Source organism: Hemiscyllium ocellatum, unplaced genomic scaffold, assembly GCF_020745735.1.
Source record: "Hemiscyllium ocellatum isolate sHemOce1 unplaced genomic scaffold, sHemOce1.pat.X.cur. scaffold_816_pat_ctg1, whole genome shotgun sequence".
NCBI classification, from domain to species: Eukaryota; Metazoa; Chordata; class Chondrichthyes; order Orectolobiformes; family Hemiscylliidae; genus Hemiscyllium; species Hemiscyllium ocellatum.
In genome coordinates, this window is record NW_026869251.1 from 94,625 (window position 1) to 109,620 (window position 14,996).

The 14,996-nt window shown below is 45.6% G+C and overlaps 9 non-coding genes across 9 annotated transcripts; all 9 read left to right on the forward strand.

The window, feature by feature from the left end:
- Window positions 1–893: 893 nt before the first annotated feature.
- trnal-cag (transfer RNA leucine (anticodon CAG)) lies at window positions 894–975 on the forward strand. The gene has a single exon. It is a non-coding gene; the product is annotated as a tRNA-Leu (tRNA).
- A 1,484-nt stretch (window positions 976–2,459) lies between these two features.
- trnav-aac (transfer RNA valine (anticodon AAC)) lies at window positions 2,460–2,532 on the forward strand. Its single transcript has one exon. It is a non-coding gene; the product is annotated as a tRNA-Val (tRNA).
- A 1,654-nt stretch (window positions 2,533–4,186) lies between these two features.
- Window positions 4,187–4,268, forward strand: trnal-cag (transfer RNA leucine (anticodon CAG)). Its single transcript has one exon. It is a non-coding gene; the product is annotated as a tRNA-Leu (tRNA).
- A 1,484-nt stretch (window positions 4,269–5,752) lies between these two features.
- On the forward strand, window positions 5,753–5,825 carry trnav-aac (transfer RNA valine (anticodon AAC)). The gene has a single exon. It is a non-coding gene; the product is annotated as a tRNA-Val (tRNA).
- Window positions 5,826–7,480: 1,655 nt separating this feature from the next.
- trnal-cag (transfer RNA leucine (anticodon CAG)) lies at window positions 7,481–7,562 on the forward strand. Its single transcript has one exon. It is a non-coding gene; the product is annotated as a tRNA-Leu (tRNA).
- A 1,484-nt stretch (window positions 7,563–9,046) lies between these two features.
- Window positions 9,047–9,119, forward strand: trnav-aac (transfer RNA valine (anticodon AAC)). Its single transcript has one exon. It is a non-coding gene; the product is annotated as a tRNA-Val (tRNA).
- Window positions 9,120–10,774: 1,655 nt separating this feature from the next.
- On the forward strand, window positions 10,775–10,856 carry trnal-cag (transfer RNA leucine (anticodon CAG)). The gene has a single exon. It is a non-coding gene; the product is annotated as a tRNA-Leu (tRNA).
- A 1,484-nt stretch (window positions 10,857–12,340) lies between these two features.
- trnav-aac (transfer RNA valine (anticodon AAC)) lies at window positions 12,341–12,413 on the forward strand. Its single transcript has one exon. It is a non-coding gene; the product is annotated as a tRNA-Val (tRNA).
- A 1,655-nt stretch (window positions 12,414–14,068) lies between these two features.
- trnal-cag (transfer RNA leucine (anticodon CAG)) lies at window positions 14,069–14,150 on the forward strand. The gene has a single exon. It is a non-coding gene; the product is annotated as a tRNA-Leu (tRNA).
- Window positions 14,151–14,996: the final 846 nt, after the last annotated feature.

Sequence of the window (14,996 nt, forward strand, 5' to 3'; positions counted from 1 at the left end):
TGACTCATGCGGGAGAGCTCTTCACATCGAGAACAAAAAGCACTCAAGGGCAGTTAGCACCTCTTCCGCAGTGGGGGTGGGGTGAGTAGGACCTTCTGTTACTATGTTCAGAAACTGCCTTTTAAATTGACGTGAACAGAAACTGCATTTCTAATAAGCACCATGGAATTTAGCAAAATTTATTGAGTCGCTTCTCGTCGATTCGCACACAGGTTTCCAACTCAGTTGGTATCCATGTGGCTCATGTCCAGGTATGAACATCCCTGCAGCCAATTGCACGGTTAAGGTAAAAGGCAAGGAAAGTGGCATCTCGAACTGGCCCCGAGGTCAGAGCATCCTCCCAATGTGATCTGTCGTTCTCGGATTGTAATGCTACTTCCGGTTTTAGGATGGAGAACATTCTTTGGGACTCTTATTCTGCAAAACAGACACAGTGACTGAAACGATGCTGCACGGTATAATGTGGAACACGGCCTGCTCAGCTTTGTGCATTTTCCCTGCAGTCCGGTGTGTTTCATGTTCCGTGTAAACGTGAAAGTTGTCCTGTTTCGAGCAATGGGTGAAATCATTCAGCAAAGCAAGAATCGAAATTGAAGTAATGTCAAGCAGCTCATGGTGATTTGACCAAATCATAACCGAACATATATTCTCACGCAGTCAAAGATACATTTCTGGTTGAAAAGAGTCTGAGAAGATAGACTCAGCTTACCATTGATTTTTGTCTGGATTGATGGGCTTTCATGATCTGCTGCGAAATTGTCATTGTAGCTGGGCACATCCCAGCAGCTGTGCGAGTCGGAGAGGGATCATGGAACCCTTTTCATTTGACTTAGCATGTGTGGTTATGCAGGAGCACAATTCGAAATGCAAGTAAATGCGCTGCCTCGCTGTCTGGTAGTGTGGCCGAGCGGTCTAAGGCGCTGGATCCAGGTTCCAGTCCTGAAAGGGGCGTGGGTTCGAATCCCACCACTGCCATTTCAGCTGGTCAACTCCACCGCTGCAGCGTTGTTAAAATCCCCGCTGCGTTGATATTCCAGGGGAATTAACTGTGGTGAATATTGTGAAGTCTCTCTGCTGTCGTGATGGTGCTCGCCTCCCCTGCCGAAAATCGCAAACAGCTCAACGCTTGCTTTACGTTCCATGCAAGTTGAGTTTTTACTGGAACCGAATGGAGACTGTTATTTCATCGCTGTTGTGAAACAAAGTCCTGCGCTGAATCGATTCATCGTTATTTGGCTTTCTGGCGAATGGGAAATTCTTTCCACTGAATGTGTTATTGAATTTCTCCCATTTCCTTCATTTCCGTCTTGGAGACACCGGAAGGGAAAGGTAATCTAATCGAGACTGTGATTGGTGAAATTCACTTTTTTTATGGCCCATACTTATTATATTCTTTCTTTCTCTCTTTTCAGCATTGTCCGGGAAGTGGTGGTGCACTAAGGCTGCAGTATGTTTGAAAGAGTAGTTTGGAATTGCCCAGTTGTTAGTTGTGAGGTTACTTTATGCCTCATGCCCTCGGACTGTCTCACATTTAGCATTCATGCTTCGCTGTGTCTGAACATGCATTAGGTATGCCAGTTTTGTTTGTGTTCCGTGTTAAATGCTTTCTGTTTGCGATTCGCTCAATACATTACGAGTTAACAGGGGTTCTGAGGTAACTTCCAGCAGCAAAAATCCTCAACTGAGGATCTGGAAAAATTTCACGAAGTATGGTCAGTCACAGCAAAAGTAAGGGAGTCGTTCGTTTCTGCAGTGTTTCACAATACTACCTTTCCCGTGAGCAGTCGAACAGTCTAAATGATTGTGCTACAGACTGCGACGGCAAGCTCCGCTAAAAAGTAATCCTTTCAAACACAACGTTATTGGGGTACACCGCGTGGAAACAGATACTTCGGTGTATCTCATCCATGCTCACCACATATCCAAAATTAAACAAGTCCCGTTCCACAGCATTTGGCCTCCATCCCTCTAAACCCATCCTATCCAGAAACTGATCCGATTACCATTGCAATTTTCTGAGTGCAATAGCCTCCTCCACTTCCTCTGGTAGCTCATTCCATACACGCACAACCTTGTGTGTGGGAAATGTGCCTCAGGTCCTTTGTCAATTTCAGAGCACTCACCTTAAACCTATGCTCCCGAGTTTCCAACTCACCCCAGCTTGGGTAAAACACGTAAATACTCAGTTCAAAACCCTTCCATAAAATCATGTCGCAGCCGTTATGCTGCCGGGAAAGTTGTCCCAGCCTATTCCACCTCACTCTACAGTCCGAACATTGACCACATCCTTGTCTATATTTTGTCACCAATTTCACGTCTGTTTCTTTTTTTTTAACTTTTTCAAGATGTCAATTACCCTGGATAACAACGAGCTCTTGGAAAAAGAAAGGTGAAACGGAGAATGGCTTCAACTTTCAGTGCTGGATGCCACAGAGCCGCAGCGCGGCCGGCGCAGGCTTGTTTCTGTAGTGTAGTGGTCATCACATTCGCCTAACACGCGAAAGGTCCCCAGTTCGAAACTGGGCAGAAACTGCTTTGTTCTTCAATTGCAGCCTTTTACACGGACAAGAACGCAGCTTTCTTGCTTGCTTTCCCATCTGCAAACCTGCCTTCGAAATCGCTCGAACAAATCTGCTCTCTTTGTGAAATGTAATGCAATTCCATTAAATTAGTTTGCAAAGCATTGTAAAGGTTTTCTCCAAGCTGGGTCTGATCATATGCCATTCTGTTTCAGAGTGTAGTTACCGCGTTCTGAATCTTCCACAAAAAGCAGTACCGCATTTGCATTCCTTGCGCAGGCGGGCTGGTTCAAAGACAGCGAAGAAGCTGATGAGCTGGTGTCACAGTACGCCACGGATTCCTCAACTGGTCTGTCTGACAAATGTACCCCAAAGTCGTCTCTGCAAGGCCTCATTTGGAAGCTGTCTGTCGTTATTCAACGTGCGAGAATTGGCAGCAGAGGTGCTGAATCATGGTTTGGATCAGTTCGCACGTTATAGTGACTCATTCAATCAGCAACAGCAATGAAAGAAATTACACTCTCAGAGGAACCTCTGGACTTGTGATTTCATAGCGTCGCTAGTATTAAGGTGAGCCCCGAGATCTAAGCCAAGTTGGAACTGAAACGGAGGAATTGACAGAGAGGCTACAGAATGACATCGCAACCTTTTGGTTTTCTTTAAATCACTGACGAGCAGGAAAATGTAAACGGGAGGGCGAGTGGGAAAGTGAGGCAGTTGCAGCTCTGGTGAATCTCCTTCTTTGTGAGTCACTCAGCAACAAGAGACGTGAAGGTGACTCATGCGGGAGAGCTCTTCACATCGAGAACAAAAAGCACTCAAGGGCAGTTAGCACCTCTTCCGCAGTGGGGGTGGGGTGAGTAGGACCTTCTGTTACTATGTTCAGAAACTGCCTTTTAAATTGACGTGAACAGAAACTGCATTTCTAATAAGCACCATGGAATTTAGCAAAATTTATTGAGTCGCTTCTCGTCGATTCGCACACAGGTTTCCAACTCAGTTGGTATCCATGTGGCTCATGTCCAGGTATGAACATCCCTGCAGCCAATTGCACGGTTAAGGTAAAAGGCAAGGAAAGTGGCATCTCGAACTGGCCCCGAGGTCAGAGCATCCTCCCAATGTGATCTGTCGTTCTCGGATTGTAATGCTACTCCGGTTTTAGGATGGAGAACATTCTTTGGGACTCTTATTCTGCAAAACAGACACAGTGACTGAAACGATGCTGCACGGTATAATGTGGAACACGGCCTGCTCAGCTTTGTGCATTTTCCCTGCAGTCCGGTGTGTTTCATGTTCCGTGTAAACGTGAAAGTTGTCCTGTTTCGAGCAATGGGTGAAATCATTCAGCAAAGCAAGAATCGAAATTGAAGTAATGTCAAGCAGCTCATGGTGATTTGACCAAATCATAACCGAACATATATTCTCACGCAGTCAAAGATACATTTCTGGTTGAAAAGAGTCTGAGAAGATAGACTCAGCTTACCATTGATTTTTGTCTGGATTGATGGGCTTTCATGATCTGCTGCGAAATTGTCATTGTAGCTGGGCACATCCCAGCAGCTGTGCGAGTCGGAGAGGGATCATGGAACCCTTTTCATTTGACTTAGCATGTGTGGTTATGCAGGAGCACAATTCGAAATGCAAGTAAATGCGCTGCCTCGCTGTCTGGTAGTGTGGCCGAGCGGTCTAAGGCGCTGGATCCAGGTTCCAGTCCTGAAAGGGGCGTGGGTTCGAATCCCACCACTGCCATTTCAGCTGGTCAACTCCACCGCTGCAGCGTTGTTAAAATCCCCGCTGTGTTGATATTCCAGGGGAATTAACTGTGGTGAATATTGTGAAGTCTCTCTGCTGTCGTGATGGTGCTCGCCTCCCCTGCCGAAAATCGCAAACAGCTCAACGCTTGCTTTACGTTCCATGCAAGTTGAGTTTTTACTGGAACCGAATGGAGACTGTTATTTCATCGCTGTTGTGAAACAAAGTCCTGCGCTGAATCGATTCATCGTTATTTGGCTTTCTGGCGAATGGGAAATTCTTTCCACTGAATGTGTTATTGAATTTCTCCCATTTCCTTCATTTCCGTCTTGGAGACACCGGAAGGGAAAGGTAATCTAATCGAGACTGTGATTGGTGAAATTCACTTTTTTTATGGCCCATACTTATTATATTCTTTCTTTCTCTCTTTTCAGCATTGTCCGGGAAGTGGTGGTGCACTAAGGCTGCAGTATGTTTGAAAGAGTAGTTTGGAATTGCCCAGTTGTTAGTTGTGAGGTTACTTTATGCCTCATGCCCTCGGACTGTCTCACATTTAGCATTCATGCTTCGCTGTGTCTGAACATGCATTAGGTATGCCAGTTTTGTTTGTGTTCCGTGTTAAATGCTTTCTGTTTGCGATTCGCTCAATACATTACGAGTTAACAGGGGTTCTGAGGTAACTTCCAGCAGCAAAAATCCTCAACTGAGGATCTGGAAAAATTTCACGAAGTATGGTCAGTCACAGCAAAAGTAAGGGAGTCGTTCGTTTCTGCAGTGTTTCACAATACTACCTTTCCCGTGAGCAGTCGAACAGTCTAAATGATTGTGCTACAGACTGCGACGGCAAGCTCCGCTAAAAAGTAATCCTTTCAAACACAACGTTATTGGGGTACACCGCGTGGAAACAGATACTTCGGTGTATCTCATCCATGCTCACCACATATCCAAAATTAAACAAGTCCCGTTCCACAGCATTTGGCCTCCATCCCTCTAAACCCATCCTATCCAGAAACTGATCCGATTACCATTGCAATTTTCTGAGTGCAATAGCCTCCTCCACTTCCTCTGGTAGCTCATTCCATACACGCACAACCTTGTGTGTGGGAAATGTGCCTCAGGTCCTTTGTCAATTTCAGAGCACTCACCTTAAACCTATGCTCCCGAGTTTCCAACTCACCCCAGCTTGGGTAAAACACGTAAATACTCAGTTCAAAACCCTTCCATAAAATCATGTCGCAGCCGTTATGCTGCCGGGAAAGTTGTCCCAGCCTATTCCACCTCACTCTACAGTCCGAACATTGACCACATCCTTGTCTATATTTTGTCACCAATTTCACGTCTGTTTCTTTTTTTTTAACTTTTTCAAGATGTCAATTACCCTGGATAACAACGAGCTGTTGGAAAAAGAAAGGTGAAACGGAGAATGGCTTCAACTTTCAGTGCTGGATGCCACAGAGCCGCAGCACGGCCGGCGCAGGCTTGTTTCTGTAGTGTAGTGGTCATCACATTCGCCTAACACGCGAAAGGTCCCCAGTTCGAAACTGGGCAGAAACTGCTTTGTTCTTCAATTGCAGCCTTTTACACGGACAAGAACGCAGCTTTCTTGCTTGCTTTCCCATCTGCAAACCTGCCTTCGAAATCGCTCGAACAAATCTGCTCTCTTTGTGAAATGTAATGCAATTGCATTAAATTAGTTTGCAAAGCATTGTAAAGGTTTTCTCCAAGCTGGGTCTGATCATATGCCATTCTGTTTCAGAGTGTAGTTACCGCGTTCTGAATCTTCCACAAAAAGCAGTACCGCATTTGCATTCCTTGCGCAGGCGGGCTGGTTCAAAGACAGCGAAGAAGCTGATGAGCTGGTGTCACAGTACGCCACGGATTCCTCAACTGGTCTGTCTGACAAATGTACCCCAAAGTCGTCTCTGCAAGGCCTCATTTGGAAGCTGTCTGTCGTTATTCAACGTGCGAGAATTGGCAGTAGAGGTGCTGAATCATGGTTTGGATCAGTTCGCACGTTATAGTGACTCATTCAATCAGCAACAGCAATGAAAGAAATTACACTCTCAGAGGAACCTCTGGACTTGTGATTTCATAGCGTCGCTAGTATTAAGGTGAGCCCCGAGATCTAAGCCAAGTTGGAACTGAAACGGAGGAATTGACAGAGAGGCTACAGAATGACATCGCAACCTTTTGGTTTTCTTTAAATCACTGACGAGCAGGAAAATGTAAACGGGAGGGCGAGTGGGAAAGTGAGGCAGTTGCAGCTCTGGTGAATCTCCTTCTTTGTGAGTCACTCAGCAACAAGAGACGTGAAGGTGACTCATGCGGGAGAGCTCTTCACATCGAGAACAAAAAGCACTCAAGGGCAGTTAGCACCTCTTCCGCAGTGGGGGTGGGGTGAGTAGGACCTTCTGTTACTATGTTCAGAAACTGCCTTTTAAATTGACGTGAACAGAAACTGCATTTCTAATAAGCACCATGGAATTTAGCAAAATTTATTGAGTCGCTTCTCGTCGATTCGCACACAGGTTTCCAACTCAGTTGGTATCCATGTGGCTCATGTCCAGGTATGAACATCCCTGCAGCCAATTGCACGGTTAAGGTAAAAGGCAAGGAAAGTGGCATCTCGAACTGGCCCCGAGGTCAGAGCATCCTCCCAATGTGATCTGTCGTTCTCGGATTGTAATGCTACTTCCGGTTTTAGGATGGAGAACATTCTTTGGGACTCTTATTCTGCAAAACAGACACAGTGACTGAAACGATGCTGCACGGTATAATGTGGAACACGGCCTGCTCAGCTTTGTGCATTTTCCCTGCAGTCCGGTGTGTTTCATGTTCCGTGTAAACGTGAAAGTTGTCCTGTTTCGAGCAATGGGTGAAATCATTCAGCAAAGCAAGAATCGAAATTGAAGTAATGTCAAGCAGCTCATGGTGATTTGACCAAATCATAACCGAACATATATTCTCACGCAGTCAAAGATACATTTCTGGTTGAAAAGAGTCTGAGAAGATAGACTCAGCTTACCATTGATTTTTGTCTGGATTGATGGGCTTTCATGATCTGCTGCGAAATTGTCATTGTAGCTGGGCACATCCCAGCAGCTGTGCGAGTCGGAGAGGGATCATGGAACCCTTTTCATTTGACTTAGCATGTGTGGTTATGCAGGAGCACAATTCGAAATGCAAGTAAATGCGCTGCCTCGCTGTCTGGTAGTGTGGCCGAGCGGTCTAAGGCGCTGGATCCAGGTTCCAGTCCTGAAAGGGGCGTGGGTTCGAATCCCACCACTGCCATTTCAGCTGGTCAACTCCACCGCTGCAGCGTTGTTAAAATCCCCGCTGTGTTGATATTCCAGGGGAATTAACTGTGGTGAATATTGTGAAGTCTCTCTGCTGTCGTGATGGTGCTCGCCTCCCCTGCCGAAAATCGCAAACAGCTCAACGCTTGCTTTACGTTCCATGCAAGTTGAGTTTTTACTGGAACCGAATGGAGACTGTTATTTCATCGCTGTTGTGAAACAAAGTCCTGCGCTGAATCGATTCATCGTTATTTGGCTTTCTGGCGAATGGGAAATTCTTTCCACTGAATGTGTTATTGAATTTCTCCCATTTCCTTCATTTCCGTCTTGGAGACACCGGAAGGGAAAGGTAATCTAATCGAGACTGTGATTGGTGAAATTCACTTTTTTTATGGCCCATACTTATTATATTCTTTCTTTCTCTCTTTTCAGCATTGTCCGGGAAGTGGTGGTGCACTAAGGCTGCAGTATGTTTGAAAGAGTAGTTTGGAATTGCCCAGTTGTTAGTTGTGAGGTTACTTTATGCCTCATGCCCTCGGACTGTCTCACATTTAGCATTCATGCTTCGCTGTGTCTGAACATGCATTAGGTATGCCAGTTTTGTTTGTGTTCCGTGTTAAATGCTTTCTGTTTGCGATTCGCTCAATACATTACGAGTTAACAGGGGTTCTGAGGTAACTTCCAGCAGCAAAAATCCTCAACTGAGGATCTGGAAAAATTTCACGAAGTATGGTCAGTCACAGCAAAAGTAAGGGAGTCGTTCGTTTCTGCAGTGTTTCACAATACTACCTTTCCCGTGAGCAGTCGAACAGTCTAAATGATTGTGCTACAGACTGCGACGGCAAGCTCCGCTAAAAAGTAATCCTTTCAAACACAACGTTATTGGGGTACACCGCGTGGAAACAGATACTTCGGTGTATCTCATCCATGCTCACCACATATCCAAAATTAAACAAGTCCCGTTCCACAGCATTTGGCCTCCATCCCTCTAAACCCATCCTATCCAGAAACTGATCCGATTACCATTGCAATTTTCTGAGTGCAATAGCCTCCTCCACTTCCTCTGGTAGCTCATTCCATACACGCACAACCTTGTGTGTGGGAAATGTGCCTCAGGTCCTTTGTCAATTTCAGAGCACTCACCTTAAACCTATGCTCCCGAGTTTCCAACTCACCCCAGCTTGGGTAAAGCACGTAAATACTCAGTTCAAAACCCTTCCATAAAATCATGTCGCAGCCGTTATGCTGCCGGGAAAGTTGTCCCAGCCTATTCCACCTCACTCTACAGTCCGAACATTGACCACATCCTTGTCTATATTTTGTCACCAATTTCACGTCTGTTTCTTTTTTTTTAACTTTTTCAAGATGTCAATTACCCTGGATAACAACGAGCTGTTGGAAAAAGAAAGGTGAAACGGAGAATGGCTTCAACTTTCAGTGCTGGATGCCACAGAGCCGCAGCGCGGCCGGCGCAGGCTTGTTTCTGTAGTGTAGTGGTCATCACATTCGCCTAACACGCGAAAGGTCCCCAGTTCGAAACTGGGCAGAAACTGCTTTGTTCTTCAATTGCAGCCTTTTACACGGACAAGAACGCAGCTTTCTTGCTTGCTTTCCCATCTGCAAACCTGCCTTCGAAATCGCTCGAACAAATCTGCTCTCTTTGTGAAATGTAATGCAATTGCATTAAATTAGTTTGCAAAGCATTGTAAAGGTTTTCTCCAAGCTGGGTCTGATCATATGCCATTCTGTTTCAGAGTGTAGTTACCGCGTTCTGAATCTTCCACAAAAAGCAGTACCGCATTTGCATTCCTTGCGCAGGCGGGCTGGTTCAAAGACAGCGAAGAAGCTGATGAGCTGGTGTCACAGTACGCCACGGATTCCTCAACTGGTCTGTCTGACAAATGTACCCCAAAGTCGTCTCTGCAAGGCCTCATTTGGAAGCTGTCTGTCGTTATTCAACGTGCGAGAATTGGCAGTAGAGGTGCTGAATCATGGTTTGGATCAGTTCGCACGTTATAGTGACTCATTCAATCAGCAACAGCAATGAAAGAAATTACACTCTCAGAGGAACCTCTGGACTTGTGATTTCATAGCGTCGCTAGTATTAAGGTGAGCCCCGAGATCTAAGCCAAGTTGGAACTGAAACGGAGGAATTGACAGAGAGGCTACAGAATGACATCGCAACCTTTTGGTTTTCTTTAAATCACTGACGAGCAGGAAAATGTAAACGGGAGGGCGAGTGGGAAAGTGAGGCAGTTGCAGCTCTGGTGAATCTCCTTCTTTGTGAGTCACTCAGCAACAAGAGACGTGAAGGTGACTCATGCGGGAGAGCTCTTCACATCGAGAACAAAAAGCACTCAAGGGCAGTTAGCACCTCTTCCGCAGTGGGGGTGGGGTGAGTAGGACCTTCTGTTACTATGTTCAGAAACTGCCTTTTAAATTGACGTGAACAGAAACTGCATTTCTAATAAGCACCATGGAATTTAGCAAAATTTATTGAGTCGCTTCTCGTCGATTCGCACACAGGTTTCCAACTCAGTTGGTATCCATGTGGCTCATGTCCAGGTATGAACATCCCTGCAGCCAATTGCACGGTTAAGGTAAAAGGCAAGGAAAGTGGCATCTCGAACTGGCCCCGAGGTCAGAGCATCCTCCCAATGTGATCTGTCGTTCTCGGATTGTAATGCTACTTCCGGTTTTAGGATGGAGAACATTCTTTGGGACTCTTATTCTGCAAAACAGACACAGTGACTGAAACGATGCTGCACGGTATAATGTGGAACACGGCCTGCTCAGCTTTGTGCATTTTCCCTGCAGTCCGGTGTGTTTCATGTTCCGTGTAAACGTGAAAGTTGTCCTGTTTCGAGCAATGGGTGAAATCATTCAGCAAAGCAAGAATCGAAATTGAAGTAATGTCAAGCAGCTCATGGTGATTTGACCAAATCATAACCGAACATATATTCTCACGCAGTCAAAGATACATTTCTGGTTGAAAAGAGTCTGAGAAGATAGACTCAGCTTACCATTGATTTTTGTCTGGATTGATGGGCTTTCATGATCTGCTGCGAAATTGTCATTGTAGCTGGGCACATCCCAGCAGCTGTGCGAGTCGGAGAGGGATCATGGAACCCTTTTCATTTGACTTAGCATGTGTGGTTATGCAGGAGCACAATTCGAAATGCAAGTAAATGCGCTGCCTCGCTGTCTGGTAGTGTGGCCGAGCGGTCTAAGGCGCTGGATCCAGGTTCCAGTCCTGAAAGGGGCGTGGGTTCGAATCCCACCACTGCCATTTCAGCTGATCAACTCCACCGCTGCAGCGTTGTTAAAATCCCCGCTGTGTTGATATTCCAGGGGAATTAACTGTGGTGAATATTGTGAAGTCTCTCTGCTGTCGTGATGGTGCTCGCCTCCCCTGCCGAAAATCGCAAACAGCTCAACGCTTGCTTTACGTTCCATGCAAGTTGAGTTTTTACTGGAACCGAATGGAGACTGTTATTTCATCGCTGTTGTGAAACAAAGTCCTGCGCTGAATCGATTCATCGTTATTTGGCTTTCTGGCGAATGGGAAATTCTTTCCACTGAATGTGTTATTGAATTTCTCCCATTTCCTTCATTTCCGTCTTGGAGACACCGGAAGGGAAAGGTAATCTAATCGAGACTGTGATTGGTGAAATTCACTTTTTTTATGGCCCATACTTATTATATTCTTTCTTTCTCTCTTTTCAGCATTGTCCGGGAAGTGGTGGTGCACTAAGGCTGCAGTATGTTTGAAAGAGTAGTTTGGAATTGCCCAGTTGTTAGTTGTGAGGTTACTTTATGCCTCATGCCCTCGGACTGTCTCACATTTAGCATTCATGCTTCGCTGTGTCTGAACATGCATTAGGTATGCCAGTTTTGTTTGTGTTCCGTGTTAAATGCTTTCTGTTTGCGATTCGCTCAATACATTACGAGTTAACAGGGGTTCTGAGGTAACTTCCAGCAGCAAAAATCCTCAACTGAGGATCTGGAAAAATTTCACGAAGTATGGTCAGTCACAGCAAAAGTAAGGGAGTCGTTCGTTTCTGCAGTGTTTCACAATACTACCTTTCCCGTGAGCAGTCGAACAGTCTAAATGATTGTGCTACAGACTGCGACGGCAAGCTCCGCTAAAAAGTAATCCTTTCAAACACAACGTTATTGGGGTACACCGCGTGGAAACAGATACTTCGGTGTATCTCATCCATGCTCACCACATATCCAAAATTAAACAAGTCCCGTTCCACAGCATTTGGCCTCCATCCCTCTAAACCCATCCTATCCAGAAACTGATCCGATTACCATTGCAATTTTCTGAGTGCAATAGCCTCCTCCACTTCCTCTGGTAGCTCATTCCATACACGCACAACCTTGTGTGTGGGAAATGTGCCTCAGGTCCTTTGTCAATTTCAGAGCACTCACCTTAAACCTATGCTCCCGAGTTTCCAACTCACCCCAGCTTGGGTAAAACACGTAAATACTCAGTTCAAAACCCTTCCATAAAATCATGTCGCAGCCGTTATGCTGCCGGGAAAGTTGTCCCAGCCTATTCCACCTCACTCTACAGTCCGAACATTGACCACATCCTTGTCTATATTTTGTCACCAATTTCACGTCTGTTTCTTTTTTTTTAACTTTTTCAAGATGTCAATTACCCTGGATAACAACGAGCTGTTGGAAAAAGAAAGGTGAAACGGAGAATGGCTTCAACTTTCAGTGCTGGATGCCACAGAGCCGCAGCACGGCCGGCGCAGGCTTGTTTCTGTAGTGTAGTGGTCATCACATTCGCCTAACACGCGAAAGGTCCCCAGTTCGAAACTGGGCAGAAACTGCTTTGTTCTTCAATTGCAGCCTTTTACACGGACAACAACGCAGCTTTCTTGCTTGCTTTCCCATCTGCAAACCTGCCTTCGAAATCGCTCGAACAAATCTGCTCTCTTTGTGAAATGTAATGCAATTGCATTAAATTAGTTTGCAAAGCATTGTAAAGGTTTTCTCCAAGCTGGGTCTGATCATATGCCATTCTGTTTCAGAGTGTAGTTACCGCGTTCTGAATCTTCCACAAAAAGCAGTACCGCATTTGCATTCCTTGCGCAGGCGGGCTGGTTCAAAGACAGCGAAGAAGCTGATGAGCTGGTGTCACAGTACGCCACGGATTCCTCAACTGGTCTGTCTGACAAATGTACCCCAAAGTCGTCTCTGCAAGGCCTCATTTGGAAGCTGTCTGTCGTTATTCAACGTGCGAGAATTGGCAGTAGAGGTGCTGAATCATGGTTTGGATCAGTTCGCACGTTATAGTGACTCATTCAATCAGCAACAGCAATGAAAGAAATTACACTCTCAGAGGAACCTCTGGACTTGTGATTTCATAGCGTCGCTAGTATTAAGGTGAGCCCCGAGATCTAAGCCAAGTTGGAACTGAAACGGAGGAATTGACAGAGAGGCTACAGAATGACATCGCAACCTTTTGGTTTTCTTTAAATCACTGACGAGCAGGAAAATGTAAACGGGAGGGCGAGTGGGAAAGTGAGGCAGTTGCAGCTCTGGTGAATCTCCTTCTTTGTGAGTCACTCAGCAACAAGAGACGTGAAGGTGACTCATGCGGGAGAGCTCTTCACATCGAGAACAAAAAGCACTCAAGGGCAGTTAGCACCTCTTCCGCAGTGGGGGTGGGGTGAGTAGGACCTTCTGTTACTATGTTCAGAAACTGCCTTTTAAATTGACGTGAACAGAAACTGCATTTCTAATAAGCACCATGGAATTTAGCAAAATTTATTGAGTCGCTTCTCGTCGATTCGCACACAGGTTTCCAACTCAGTTGGTATCCATGTGGCTCATGTCCAGGTATGAACATCCCTGCAGCCAATTGCACGGTTAAGGTAAAAGGCAAGGAAAGTGGCATCTCGAACTGGCCCCGAGGTCAGAGCATCCTCCCAATGTGATCTGTCGTTCTCGGATTGTAATGCTACCTCCGGTTTTAGGATGGAGAACATTCTTTGGGACTCTTATTCTGCAAAACAGACACAGTGACTGAAACGATGCTGCACGGTATAATGTGGAACACGGCCTGCTCAGCTTTGTGCATTTTCCCTGCAGTCCGGTGTGTTTCATGTTCCGTGTAAACGTGAAAGTTGTCCTGTTTCGAGCAATGGGTGAAATCATTCAGCAAAGCAAGAATCGAAATTGAAGTAATGTCAAGCAGCTCATGGTGATTTGACCAAATCATAACCGAACATATATTCTCACGCAGTCAAAGATACATTTCTGGTTGAAAAGAGTCTGAGAAGATAGACTCAGCTTACCATTGATTTTTGTCTGGATTGATGGGCTTTCATGATCTGCTGCGAAATTGTCATTGTAGCTGGGCACATCCCAGCAGCTGTGCGAGTCGGAGAGGGATCATGGAACCCTTTTCATTTGACTTAGCATGTGTGGTTATGCAGGAGCACAATTCGAAATGCAAGTAAATGCGCTGCCTCGCTGTCTGGTAGTGTGGCCGAGCGGTCTAAGGCGCTGGATCCAGGTTCCAGTCCTGAAAGGGGCGTGGGTTCGAATCCCACCACTGCCATTTCAGCTGATCAACTCCACCGCTGCAGCGTTGTTAAAATCCCCGCTGTGTTGATATTCCAGGGGAATTAACTGTGGTGAATATTGTGAAGTCTCTCTGCTGTCGTGATGGTGCTCGCCTCCCCTGCCGAAAATCGCAAACAGCTCAACACTTGCTTTACGTTCCATGCAAGTTGAGTTTTTACTGGAACCGAATGGAGACTGTTATTTCATCGCTGTTGTGAAACAAAGTCCTGCGCTGAATCGATTCATCGTTATTTGGCTTTCTGGCGAATGGGAAATTCTTTCCACTGAATGTGTTATTGAATTTCTCCCATTTCCTTCATTTCCGTCTTGGAGACACCGGAAGGGAAAGGTAATCTAATCGAGACTGTGATTGGTGAAATTCACTTTTTTTATGGCCCATACTTATTATATTCTTTCTTTCTCTCTTTTCAGCATTGTCCGGGAAGTGGTGGTGCACTAAGGCTGCAGTATGTTTGAAAGAGTAGTTTGGAATTGCCCAGTTGTTAGTTGTGAGGTTACTTTATGCCTCATGCCCTCGGACTGTCTCACATTTAGCATTCATGCTTCGCTGTGTCTGAACATGCATTAGGTATGCCAGTTTTGTTTGTGTTCCGTGTTAAATGCTTTCTGTTTGCGATTCGCTCAATACATTACGAGTTAACAGGGGTTCTGAGGTAACTTCCAGCAGCAAAAATCCTCAACTGAGGATCTGGAAAAATTTCACGAAGTATGGTCAGTCACAGCAAAAGTAAGGGAGTCGTTCGTTTCTGCAGTGTTTCACAATACTACCTTTCCCGTGAGCAGTCGAACAGTCTAAATGATTGTGCTACAGACTGCGACG